The sequence below is a fragment of the Zootoca vivipara genome, chromosome 8 (assembly GCF_963506605.1).
Source record: "Zootoca vivipara chromosome 8, rZooViv1.1, whole genome shotgun sequence".
Lineage (NCBI taxonomy): Eukaryota > Metazoa > Chordata > Lepidosauria > Squamata > Lacertidae > Zootoca > Zootoca vivipara.
The window spans coordinates 80276457-80290656 of NC_083283.1; positions in this window are offsets into that span (position 1 = coordinate 80276457).

Below are 14200 nucleotides of genomic sequence, written 5' to 3' on the forward strand. Positions count from 1 at the left end.
ATATTTGGTTAACCTTGGTAAAAGTTTTTTTTAACTTCTCTCAAAAACCCAGCAGCTGTTTTTCTTGAGCAGGCTGTACCAAATTCAGCTTGAATTTCCGCTTAGCTAAAATCCACCCTATGTGAAACCCTCACCCGTCATCCAAAAATGGCAAATGCAATCAAAATTATTTCTGATTCCATTGAAATCCCCACATATGATGTGCTTGACCGTCACTGTAGATGAAATGTGCAGACAAATTCTGAGAAAATGCATCAGTTTTATGCTTCCCCATGCATGTGTTGGGCACTCAGGGCCAAACAAGTGTTGCATTAAGCTAAACTCTCTCACACAAACAGGCACACACACATACACTGAAACGTTGTTCATTCTCCTCCTCCTCCTCCTCCTCCTCCTCCTCCTCTTCTTTGAATCAAAACATGGTAAACAAAGAACCAAATTGTGACTCCATTAAGCATGATTAAATATTACTTCGGAACATAAAAAGGTTCACTCCAAGATCACTCAAGAGAATGGGAATATTATTTTCACTGATAGATTTTAAATATAAAAATTGGTTGGGTTATAGCTAGCATATATCAGAATTACAAAGCATGCAAACTGAAGCGGCCTAGATTTGCTCACTCCCACCACCCATCCAGTCTCCTTCACACACTACTAGCATTGCATAAGAACATAAGGAGATCAGGCCAATGGCCCATCTAGTCCAGCTTCCTGTACTTACAGTGGCCAGCCAGATGTTGTGGGGAACCAGGGAGCAGAACATGAGCACAAGAGCACCATTCCCTTCTGTGGTTTCTCCTTCTCCATGAATTTGTCTAATCCTCTTTTAAAGACATCCAAGTTGGTGGCCATTACTGCCTCCTGGGGAATGCAAGTTCCATAGTTCAACTACGTACTGCTTTCTTTTATTTGTCCTAAAACTTCCAAAAGGGAAAAAAATTAAAATAAAACACAGGAGTGCCATTGCTAAAGAAAAAGGGTTCTTTGCTTACAGTTCCTTCATATTCACAAGAGTGGCTTTGGAGTCTATACTACATGACTGGAGCGTGCTTCATGGCATCTGGGGGGGGGCACACAGAAGAAAGGGGCAGAGTTCAGTGAAAAATAATGGAGAGTATTTTTTCCTATTTGTTAGTGGCAACCGGAGGTTGATAAACCCGACATAACTTCCATGCATTCTGTGCAATAAGCAGATATCCTTCAAGTCATGCTCAGAAGTCTGGTAACAAAAATAAACAGAAAGCTAGTGCAACAACAACATCCTTTAATCATGTGGTATGCAAAGGCATGATCGAAAGATTGATAGATGATAGATAGATAGATAGATAGATAGATAGATAGATAGATAGATGATAGATAGATAGATAGATGGTAGATGATAGATGATAGATGATAGATGATAGATGATAGAGATAGAGAGATAGAGAGATAGAGAGATAGATGATAGATGATAGATAGATAGATAGATAGATAGATAGATAGATAGATAGATAGTAGATAGATGATAGATAGATACTTTATTGTCATTGCGTAAAGGTAAAGGTAAAGGGACCCCTGACCATTAGATCCAGTCGTGACTGACTCTGGGGTTGCGGTGCTCATCTCGCTTTATTGGCCGAGGGAGCCGGCATACAGCTTCCAGGTTGTGTGGCCAGCATGACAAAGTGGCTTTTGGCGAAACCAGAGCAGTGCATGGAAACGCCATTTACCTTCCCGCCGGAGCGGTACCTATTTATCTACTTGCACTTTTGACGTGCTTTCGAACTGCTAGGTTGGCAGGAGCTGGGACCGAGCAACAGGAGCTCACCCCATCGCGGGGATTCGAACCACCGACCTTCTGATCGGCAAGCCCTAGGTTCTGTGGTTTATTTTTTTTAAAAAAAATACTTTTTATTGAGTTTTACATAGAAAAAAGAAAAAGAAGAAAAAAATACAAAGAAAAAAGAAAAATAACAATATTATCTGTGGTTTAACCCACAGCGCCACCCGCGTCATTGCATAGTACAACGAAATTGAATGCCATCCCATACAAACAAAACAAAAACACAATTACAGCCACACACACACCCATCACAACTCCCCAAGATCATATTATTTAGTTACAGCATTTTAGATGGTTATAGCTCTTGGATAGAAACTGTTTTTTAATCTATTCGTTCTTGATTTAATTGTTCTGTATCTCTTGCCCGAAGGCAATGGTGCAAAAAGACTATATCCAGGATGAGATGAATCTTGTAAAATATTATTTGCTTTTTTTAAGGCATCGGGAACTGTATAGCTCTTCCAGAAATGGGAGAGGATGACCGATAATCTTTTGGGCTGTGGTTATGACCTTCTGGAGCACTTTCCTATCCATGACTGTGCAGCTGGAAAACCAAGCACAGATACAGTATGTAAGAATGCTCTCTATGGAGCCTCGGTAGAAGGACACCAGCAGTCTCTCACTCAGCTTGTTCTTTTTCAAAAGTCTGAGGAAATAAATTCTCTGCTGGGCCTTCTTTACCAGAGCAGTGGTATTAGCGTTCCAGGTCATACCCTTCTCTAAGAACTTAAATACAGCCACCCTCTCCACCCGGTCCCCGCCAATATACAGGGTCTTTTTCTTCCTGTAGTCCACCACCAGTTCCATGGTCTTGGCAGTATTAAGGACCAGATTATTATCTCCACACCAAACACTTTTGGGTAGAAAGAATTTATTTAAATAATTCTACAGAATCTCAACTTCAAGGGAGGGGGAATGTGGGTCATTATCTTATTTGCTACACCAGTTTTATTGTTTTATACAGTCACGACTTATGGCTTGTCTGCTTTTGCCATCCCTGATTCATTCTGCACTGGGATGACATCTGGTTTTAAGCAATACAACTGAATTGATTGATATTTGCTTAGTATGGGATTATTATTATTATTATTTTAGGAACATGGGTTTTAATAGATGTCCGCTGAGTATTCTTCCAATGATATAATTCTAGTCACTGGATTCAGTTCAGAGAACATGCAGGATGGAAAAATATACCATCTGTCTGAGAAGACACATAGGGAACAGAAATAGTTATGCTTCTTGAAATCAGGACCTGGTGTACTAAATGTAAAAAAACCCACTAGTTTCTTATCCCAGTAAAATGGGGTTAGAAGCTGGTCAGGACTCTCTATTTTAAATAGATTTAAAGTACATCAGGAACACACTACAGAGTATAATATAACCACATTAAAAAAATAGTTGGTACTCTCATAAAATGCTGTGCCATTGAGCAAAATTGGTTTACAATCATACCCTTTTGTTAGGGCAGATCAACCATGACATTGCTACAGTTTTCTAGAATACTATAATTATTTTGACAAGCAAGTAAAGTTATAATACTTGAATCCCTTGTTGTATCTAATTTTTCCCTTGCAAATTCTCTCCATTTATCAAGGGGATTCCACCCCCACCCCCACCCCGTTTCAGTCTTGCTATCCAAAACATTTGCAGATTTTTTTTTCTTCAGATTTATGCCAACCACCAAAGCATATTCCACGTTAATGATAGACACCTTGAACAATACCATAACTAGGGCAAATCCCTTCAGAATTCCGTTCGTTTCCTTTTCTCAGCGTGACTGCTAATCATTCCTTGCCCATTGCTTGTGATTCATCAAAGGATAGTGGACCAACCAAATAATATGACTCTCTAGTTCAGATTTCCTGAGCTCCTTTATTAGCAGGTCATATGGAACTGTGTTGCCAGAGCTGCTTCCTGTGAGAACCCAGCCACATGTGGAACTCCATTTACTGCCAAAAAATATGAGTTTCCCTCCTCATGCTCTTGCGATGTTCATTGCCAACATTGAATAGAAAAGTCAGCTGGATTTGGTCATGTTTGCTTTGGCTGGTACATCTACAGATTTTTTAACTCATTTATAGCTAAAGAATATTATTATTGGGGCGTGTGGAAGAGTAATAAAGAAAAAGGTTTAGTTATAAAGCTGAAGTTCACCTTGCTATGCTGGCAGTTAAGAAAACGGCAAATGTTAGTTTCTTAGAAGCTTCCAGAACACCGTGTTAAGCAAAGGGGGGGGAATGTGGCGGGTGACAACCTAAACTTGACCCCTTGCCCTTGTGTCGCCATTGTCAGATGAGGGACAGGCTTAGCTCCCTCTCAGCTGGGACTTTATTTCTACATGGTCCCATAAAACTAAGTGGAACCCATTGACAACTAAGACAGGATCACCTGCATATTCCCACATCTCAGTCCACATAACTTCTTCATTTCTTCTTTTTTAAAAATATATATTTTATTAAAGTTTTTCTTGGTTTACAAAAGTATGTGCAATGTCTCTCTCTTTTTTAAAAGTCACATTTTTTTTTACAGATCGGTTTCATTTGTTGAGACATTAGGAAGAAAAGGGAGGAAGAGGTTGAGGGGGAAAAGGTGAGTGGGGGTGGGGTCGGGTGGTGATGTTTCTATTTTACTTAATACATGTGGGTGGGGTCGGGTGGTGAGCCAGGCAGTGGCAGTCAACCAACTGAACCCCTCTTTACTTTTCCCCATTGAAATAAATGGTTGTCGTTTGCATTTATAAGATTAACAAATCCTTGGTTAACAGTGCTCAACCCCTCACCAACACATTATTTACCCTCACTGTGGGTGACTCATTCACCATCGACACACCCATGGGTGCTGAAATGGACCTCTGTATGCACTGCACCCATTTCTGGTTTCCTTGCAAGGTAGAGGTCCTCCCAAGTGCTACAGTGATGGGTATTTTGCTCATCATGCATTATTATGGGTTTTCTCAAAAAAAGATCATTGGATTATTGATTAGGATAGTTTCCTGATGCGAAAATGTTTCAGGAATGTGAAGTCCATCAGGACCCAAGGATGATGAGTTCAGTTTTGATCCAGACTTAAAGAGCAGAGAACAAGATTCATTTCTGGAACTAAAATGCATCTTGGGGGTACTGCCTTCCTAGAAATCTCACCATAGGTTAAGGTTACCAGATTTTTTTTCAATGAATCCGGGGACACTTTTCAACTTCCTACTAAATAGATGGATTTTGTCAGGAAACTGATTTGTAAATCCGGGGACTGTCCTCGGGGAAACGGGGACGTCTGGTAACCTTACCAAAGGTGTGTTGTTTGACCAAGTGCTATACAGTAGACCCTCCGGATACGAACTTAATTTGTTCCCGGGGTCCGTTCGCACCCCGAAAAGAGCATAAGTAGAGGTGTGCTTCTGCACACACGCACGGCGCAATCGAGCACTTCTGTGCATGCACATGCAACGAAACCCGGAAGTATACACTTCCGGGTTTGCTGTGGCCATAACCCGAAGAGTCCGTATCCAGAGCGATGAGTAAGTAGAGGTATGACTGTACTATTTGGTTACAGATAGGTAGCTGTGTTGGTCTGCTGTAGTTGAAACAAAATTTAAAAATTCCTTCCAGTAGCACCTTAGAGACCAACTAAGTTTGGTACGAAAGCTCATACCAATAACAAACTTAGTTAGTCTTTAAGGTGCTACTGGAAGGAATTTTTGTATTTTGTTTGTACTATTTGGCTCCATCTATGCTCAATTTGTATATTAATTACAAAGCAGAATATGTCTCTTCTTCAATGAAAGCCAAACTCAGCTAAGCCCTTCGGCCTCTGAAGCCTCTCTCTGCTTAAGGAAACGCCAAATATAGATCACCGTAAAACCCAGCAGACAACAGCATCTCCTAGAGGTTAGAAGCTACTGGTGTACCAGAGACCTTCAGCTCTTGAGCAAAAGCATATTAGAGATGCTAAAGCTGTCTGTGCGCAAGAGTGGGACTTGCTAACAACAATGTTACAGCATGTTCTCCTTGTGCGCATATATATATATATATGGTTGCCACCCCCCACTTCTTTTCATCCTCTTCCACAAGATCCAGCCTGCCTGATCAAAACAAACTGTGGGACAGCCTTATGAATTAGTTACAGTAGACTAATGTCTGACGGTGACAGGTCTGTTTTGCCATGGTGATGCACATCCTCCAGAGGTAATGTCACCTAGGTTGTCAGACAAGTAACATCATTTTCATAAATAATCCATGTGATGCTAATATAGAATGAGTGGTGGTGCATTGTGAAAATTTGGGTTGGATTTGATTGGGTTTTGCTTACAGTACAGGGCATTGTCAACACCACAGCCCGAGCCAAATGGTTTGGACTGCCAAGTCTAAACAGCCTCCTGTTATTATTGATGACGGAAGTGTTCAGGGGGCCACAGGCCAGTGGCAAAGGGGTACAGCAAGGAGTATTTGCTGTTCTAACCATAGGTTGATAGGTGAGTATACTAAATAAATTGGAGTCCTTGGAGAGTTGAGAAAATCAAATGAAAAGATTCCAAGAGCTCTGGCCAGGTCGTAGATTAATTTTTAGAAAGTTTTAAGTTGAGAATAATAAGACGAATTCCAGTAGCAATCCAGTTTTTAGAAATCTAGGACCACAGAAAAACCTGAATGGTACGCTTTGACCTTGAAACTATGAAACTAGAGCTGATGAAGGATAAACCGAAACAGGGCCTTGTCCTGGATTTCTGAAAACTGGATTGCTACTGGAATCTTTTCATTTGATAGGTGAGTATGGCAGGCAGGTAGACTATGGTCACAATGTGAAGCCATTCAGTGTCAGAAGTATTGCCCTGGCTCCTCCTGAGGGCTGAACGGTTCATGCAGTGAAAAATACAAAATCCACAGAGAACTATTATTACTTAATTTATTTTTTAATAACTAATATCCTGCTTACTTTCTGAGGAACTCAAAGCCGCCCAATTTTATGGTATTTCGAAATATGAGGCAATCCTTCAGCATAAGCCCCAAACAAAAAACAAACCACAAGCACAGTAATAATTCCATCGCAGCCAAGCTCCAGAGAAGTCAGGTGAAGGCTTTTTTGAACAGCCGCTTGAAACCATTGACACATCCTGATGCACCTCATTTGGCAAGGTGATCCTAGCCCTGCTTGCTATAAGCCACCCTTGCAAGGCTGAAGTATCTACAGTGGGGCCTCAAATGATGATCGAAGCTTGCTTTGGCAAATTACAGACACAGGCAATCCTTAAGCTACACGGGTGCCAAGCCATGTAGGGCTTTAAAGGTTAACACCAGCACCTTGAACTGAGCCTCAAAAGAAACTGGCAACTAATGTGGGTTGTGCAAAATTGGCAAGATGGAATCAAAATGCCAGGTGGCACCCATCAGCCACCTGGCTTCAGCATTTTGTACTAGTTCAAGGAGGCAGTTAGCTCTTAGTTTGAAACCTTAGTTTGTGAGGTGGTAATGTCTCCTGCTCCTTCTCTGATTGGTACTGAAGGGAGAGAAGACCTGAAGGAACTTCAATGAATAATAATAATAATAATAATAATAATAATAATAATAATAATAATTTATTATTTATACCCCGCCCATCTGGCTGGGTTTCCCCAGCCACTCTGGGCGGCTTCCAACAGAAGAATAAAACACAGTGATCTATTAAACATTAAAAGCCTCCCTAAACAGGGCTGCCTTCAGATGTCCTATAAAAGTCTGGTAGTTGTTTTTCTCTTTGACATCTGATGGGAGGGCATTCCACAGGGCGGGCGCCACTACCGAGAAGGCCCTCTGTCTAGTTCCCTGCAACTTGGCTTCTTGCAACGAGGGGACCGCCAAAAAGCCCTTGGTGCTGGACCTCAGTGTCCAGGCAGAATGATGGAGGTGGTGACACTCCTTCAGGTATACTGGACCGAGGCCATTTAGGGCTTTAAAGGTCAGCACCAACACTTTGAATTGTGCTTGGAAACGTACTGGGAGCCAATGTAGATCTTTCAAGTCCAGTGTTATGTGGTCTTGGCGGCCGCTCCCAGTCACCAGTCTAGCTGCCGCATTCTGGATTAGTTGCGATCCAAGACCTCCCAGAAATTCCCCCCAAAAACTCAGACAGACACATCATTTTAGGTTTTGTTTTGGCATAATTTTGGCCACAACTTTATTTAAAATTACAAATTAATTTTGAGTGTTGGCCTTAGGCTTTGGTTAATCTTCTGCCCCACGATGGGACAGGACCAGCTCTGACTTCCTACAATAGGAAAGTCAAGTAAACACTACCTTGGTAGAGGAGATAGCTGCGACCAGGCAATCTCCCCCACCAGAAATGCTCCCCAAGGCTCGTGCTCTGTACCGGCCCCAGCCCCGCCCCATTGCGGGGGTGTAAGGACTAGAGCCCCGGAGCCCCAGGATTCCTTTAACGGAATACTTCTATAGAGCAGCACTGAGGGGCATGCACCTCCATGCCATGCCCCTCCCAAACTCATCAACCAAAGCCTAACCCGCCAACCCTAACAAGTTGTGACTATTGCTAAGCAGTAGGCGAAAAACCAGATGGCAACAGCCAATCAGCCAAATGGAAAAAATTCCTACCGGCCCCCGAATACAGGCGGCACCATAGCAAGGTCAACCTAAACCTGCAAGAAAAAGAGGGTGGGAGGGTGGGAGATTAAATCAATAGCAAGAATGGCGATCGTCCCAACACGCTGAGTATTTAAAGCCTTCCCCTGTCAATCAAAGAATAGATACATCCTATTTACCCCAGCAACTCGCCGCCCTCCAATCAGCCGCTCCTGGTGGGCTTAAGCCCACCCCCCAACACCCACACTCATTTCTTAGAGGTCCGTTCGCAACCCTCATTAATCTTTATGTATTAATGAGCTTTGTAGTTTCCGAGTCACCTTCAGAGGTAGCCCCACGTAGAGCGCATTGCAGTAGTCCAAGCGGGAGATAACCAGAGCATGTACCACTCTTGCTAGACAGTCTGCAGGCAGGTAGGGTCTCAGCCTGCATACCAGATGGAGCTGATAGACAGCTGCCCTGGGCACAGAACTGACCTGCACCTCCATGGACAGCTGTGAGTCCAAAATGACTCCCAGGCTGCGCACCTGGTCCTTCAGGGGCACAGTTACCCCATTCAGAACCAGGGAATCATCCACACCTGCCCGCCTCCTGTCCCCCACGAACAGTACTTCTGTCTTGTCAGGATTCAACCTCAAGGAAGAAGTCCACATCATCCAGGGATGCTGACAAGGACACTTTCACAAGAGCTGGAAGTAGAGGGTGCATTTTTCTTTGGGGTTGCTTCCCTCTACATCTATGGGAAGTTTTGCAAGATTGTCTTGGTGACTAAGGCAGGCGGGCGAGAGGCACTCAAGGCCCTTGATATCCCCAATGCAGAGGAAATGTCAAAGTCTGGGTCTTAGGCCATGACACCATTTTTGAAATTCTTCTGCGTAGTACAATGACCACCAACGACCCAGTCAGAGATATCTGTTTTAAATACTTGGAGGCCAACATATTTGGCATGGATCTTGGAATAGGTCACTGAAATGTATATCCCAAAATAAAATGCTGAGGTGAAAATTCCATCAAACGAGTTTATCCTCCGAAGTTCTAAGCTAAGTGTAATTGGGGGAGGAGGAGGGGTATTTTGGCTTTCTAATTGCTTTCATAAGATTGCATAACATGCACGATAACATAGCACCTACCTTTTGCTAATAAGGGCAAAAGTGCAAGTACACAAGTATAAGTTAAATGAGTCCCAATCTGTGTTTTATAAATGTAAGCCAGATGGCATTTTAATAGCTGAAAAATCTCTCAGGATGTTCCTATACCAAATAACCTAGGCCAAAGACCACCTCCAAACCACTTGTATTTCTGGGCACCTGGTTTCTGTTTCTTTTTGTTGTCTACTTCATGGGCTTTTAAGATGTTCTGAAGCTCAAAATTTCTTCACTTCAAGAGACCCAGTCTGTCTTGACTAGGGTGGCCATTGTCCTACTTTACAGAGGACAGCCATCTCTCTGTAAATGTCTTCCATTTGAAGCACTGTCCATTCCAGCTCCAATTTAAAGAAAAAGAACTATGAGGAGGGAAAGTAGGGTGGCCTTGAAATTGCCCATCACAAAGAGGCATCTGGATAGCATCCTGAGCTCACGTGGTCACAGGCTTCCCCACTACTGGGAGATGCATTGTATTTCTATTTAAATTGTAGTGATCATTACTAAATTTGCACCTATATATGTACATTATAGGGACCCAGGTGGCGCTGTGGTTAAACCACTGAGCCTAGGGCTTGCTGATCAGAAGGTTGGCGGTTCGAATCCCTGTGACGGGGTGAGCTCCCGTTGCTTGGTCCCAGCTCCTGCCAACCTAGCAGTTCGAAAGCACATCAAAATGCAAGTAGATAAATAGGAACTGCTACAGCGGGAAGGTAAACGGCGTTTCCATGTGCTGCTCTGGTTTGCCAGAAGCGGCTTTGTCATGCTGGCCACATGACCTGGAAGCTATACGCCGGCTCCCTCGGCCAATAATGTGAGATGAGCGCGCAACCATCGCTGCCAAGTTCTCCCTTTTTTAAAAGGGAAATTCCATTATGCTGAATAGGCTTCCTCGTGAGAAAAGGGAAAACTTGGCAGCTATGTGCGCAACCCCAGAGTCGGTCACAACTGGACCTAATAGTCAGGGGTCCCTTTACCTTTACTTTATGTACATTAGCATATGCACACTTTAGGCAAATGTGTGCCCCCCCCTTTACTCTATTTTTTGGTAATTAATTTTCTCTTGGGGGGACACACATAGATGGCTATCTTAATCTTGACTCAAAAGTAAAGACAATTCCCACATGGGATAGTCCTGCACCTATAGCTCCTCTTGTTAATTGACCAGTTAGCAATCTTTATGCTTACTTCATTTTATGTATTTGAAAAGAATAGATGACTGCCACAGAGTGAGCCAGCCAGTAAAACACACAGTTCAAAATTAACTCTTTATTAGCAAGAACACAATCTCCACAGACTTTGCTGAGTGTCGGGCCTAATAAGCACAGTGGCTCATTCCCTGTAGATCTTACTTCATCCAATTAGTTGCTGAGACTAAAGGTCCCCACCTCTACGCAGCTGTCCATCTCTTCTCCTCTCCAGAGCTTTGTCCAAGCAATAGGAGACTGAACCTGCATGCCCGTCTTTGCTCCTCCTGTTTCATGCCTCTCCTGGTTTTGGAAGTCAGTGGGAAGAGGAGCTTGTCACAGTAGGAGGGGTAGACACTCCTGAATCTTCAGCAGCTTGACACATCTCTGCCTCTTGACCTCCCTCATCCCACTCTCCTGCTTCAGCTTCAGCTTCTGCCTCTGATTCTTGAATTCTCTCTGCCACAGATTCTCCCAGCTCACTAAGCCCTGTTACCCCCTTCAGCTTCCAACACCTCCTTTCCCCAGTCTTCTCCCTCATGGTCCCGCCACCACTCCCTGGGTTCTGAACCTTCTTCCTTTGGTAGTTCCCCAGCTGGTTTTTCTCACCACTCCTCTGTGTCCAACCAGTCCATGGCATTGATTTATTAGTCTTGTGATATATTGATATTATAATTTTTATGTGTTCTATTGTACTACAGTGGTACCTCGGTTTATGAACACAATTGGTTCCGGAAGTCTGTTCATAAACTGAAGCGTTCATAAACTGAAGCGAACTTTCCCATTGAAAGTAATGGAAAGTGGATTAATCCGTTCTAGACGGTCCGCGGAGTAACTGTTCATAAACTGAAGCGAACTTTTCCATTGAAAGTAATGGAAAGTGGATTAATCCGTTCCAGACGGGTCCGCAAAGTACTTAAACTGAAGTGTTCATAAACTGAAACATGGGTGTAATTGGTTCTGGAAGTCTGTTCATAAACTGAAGCGTTCATAAACTGAAGCGAACTTTCCCATTAAAAGTAATGGAAAGTGAATTAATCCGTTCCAGATGGGTCCGCGGCGTTCATAAACCGAAAATTCATGAACCGAGGTGTTCATAAACCGAGGTTCCACTGTATTGCGTTTTCACTGTTCATTTTCTGCAAACCACTCTGAGCACAAATTTACCTTTGGGGGGGAAAGTAAATTCAATGTTAAGTAACACAACATTTTCCCAGAAGAGAATTTTCAGGAGATTTCACTTCTTTCGCCAAAAACAGTCAGCAAAAAGCCCCCTCCCAATTTTGTCACCCCCCAAATAACATGGAGAGTTTGGGGAGGCCCTTTGAAATTTGCCCAGTGCCAATTCTGATGAGCTTTTTAGCATCAGCTGAGGACTCCTTCAATTGGCCTTCATAAGATACTAAAAGTCAGCAGGGCTATGCTGTTAAAGCACTTCTTGCACAACCAAGGGTTATCTTGGGATAATTAATAAAACTGAGATGTCAACCTCTAAAGCATCACGATGCCAATAGATTCTCTGCTATTAGATAATGGTTGTTGTAATGGAGCCTCTACAACTTGTGGCCCACGAAATAAAATAGAGCCCACCAATGATCTATAGCAATCTAGCGTTACAGCCTTTCTGCATCTGCAAAAGCAGGTGTGGTGGGACAAGCATCAAACACCCTGCAGACCACAAGATACGCCCAATGTGCTGTGTTCAGCTAGGTACATGACATGTAGTGTAGGCCAGTTTCAATGTGATTATTTAATTACAGGTGATGGGCATTTCGTTGTATGTTAAGCCACCTCGAGGTTCTGATTCAGGGGTAATGCCCTGATAATTTTCTCAGGATATTTTGATGCAGTTCTTACATATTAGTATTAGTATTATTTTACACTCCATTGAGTGCTAGTACACTGGGATTGTGGTTATGACCTAGAGGGCATGTGGTTTCTCTGACATCAAGTTTATTTTTCTAAACCCTCAGCTTGATATTCTAGCACTTAATTTCAGAATGCAGCTTAAATCACAAGAAGCCCATAATATGTCAAATGATCCCACAGTTGCAGGGGGAAAACAGTAAGTAATGAAAAAGCTATGATTGCTTTTCTGTCCCTCCAAATGACAGTTATCACCTCAATGACCTGCTCCGGGCTGAACCATCTACACATGACACACTAAGGGATAACGTCATCTAACAGAGTAGTTACAAAAATCAATACAAAACCCATTTCAAAGATATTCTGTGTAAGAATCCTGGTCTAACGTTCATTTATCGAATAGGCCTGGGGAGAAAAGAAACCACCAACATTTCTGATATATGTGTTTTACCTCCCAAGCAAAAGAACTCTGTAGGTAAGCAATAATTGTATTTTTCAATCTATTACTTAGTCTTGCCATGGTTCAGCCTGGAATCTAATATGTGGATGACTGCTATAAGTCAGTTATGAAACCAAAGTATGGTGCTAGCAAGACCAAACAGGAAAACAGCCAGGTAGCTTCCCACAGCTCAAGGGCGACTGCTGCTTGGGTTTGCGTGGAGGCCATGCAAGTCAGGCAAACAGGCAGGAAAAGGAAGACAAGATACTGCATTTATTCCCTCGGCAGGCAAGAGTCTCATTGCTTTTCCTTCGTGAAATCAAAACAGAGCATTGCATCCACAGAGGTTTGAGCTTGGCACCTGCTTATGATTCTGAAATATACTCGGAGTCGAGAGTGAATTTCATGCTCTTTATTCAGCTAGTAGTCATCAAGGAGAAGAAGAGAAGAAGAATGGCCCTTTCCCCCAAACCATCTGCTTATATACATTATTTACACAATGGGCTTTGCGTGATTGGCTACTTCAGGGCTACACCTGCAGGCCAATCAGGTTGTGGATTGACTTCTGCCAGCAGCCTGATTGGCTGCTCCTGCAGGCCAATCAGGTTGTGGATTGACTTCTGCCAGCAGCCTGATTGGCTGCTCCTGCAGGCCAATCAGGCTGCGGATTCACTTCCACCTGGAGTTGGATTGGGTGGCTCCTGCGGACCAATCAGACTGCTGATTCTGGATCCTATTGTTCTATGATTCAGCTCAGTACATAACAGATTCTTAGGTACTTTTCAATGTTCTAAGAGCTCTGTCTCTAAGCAGTAGAAACTTGTTTTTAGGAACAGAATCTGCCAGACTTTCTTTACCTGCCTTGAAGGGGCAGCATTTTGAGTCCAAACCCAAGTCCTGTCAGTCCTGCCTTCACTGCCCAAACAATGGCCCTAATCCAGAAAGAAAGTTAGTTGCATTTCAGTCCCACTGAAAGGAAGGAGGCATAATTTTGTGGGGGTGATTCATCAGGCTTCAATAGGGCTACAGCATTAACTGAGGGCTAGTTCACAAAAGCAGCAGATGAAGACATGGAACTGGTCCTAGGTTGTACCCTGAGAGGTTGTACCTCTCCATTTGTGAGGGAGGGGAATCCTTTCAGTGTGGTGTAGTGGTTAAGAGTGGTAGACTCGTAA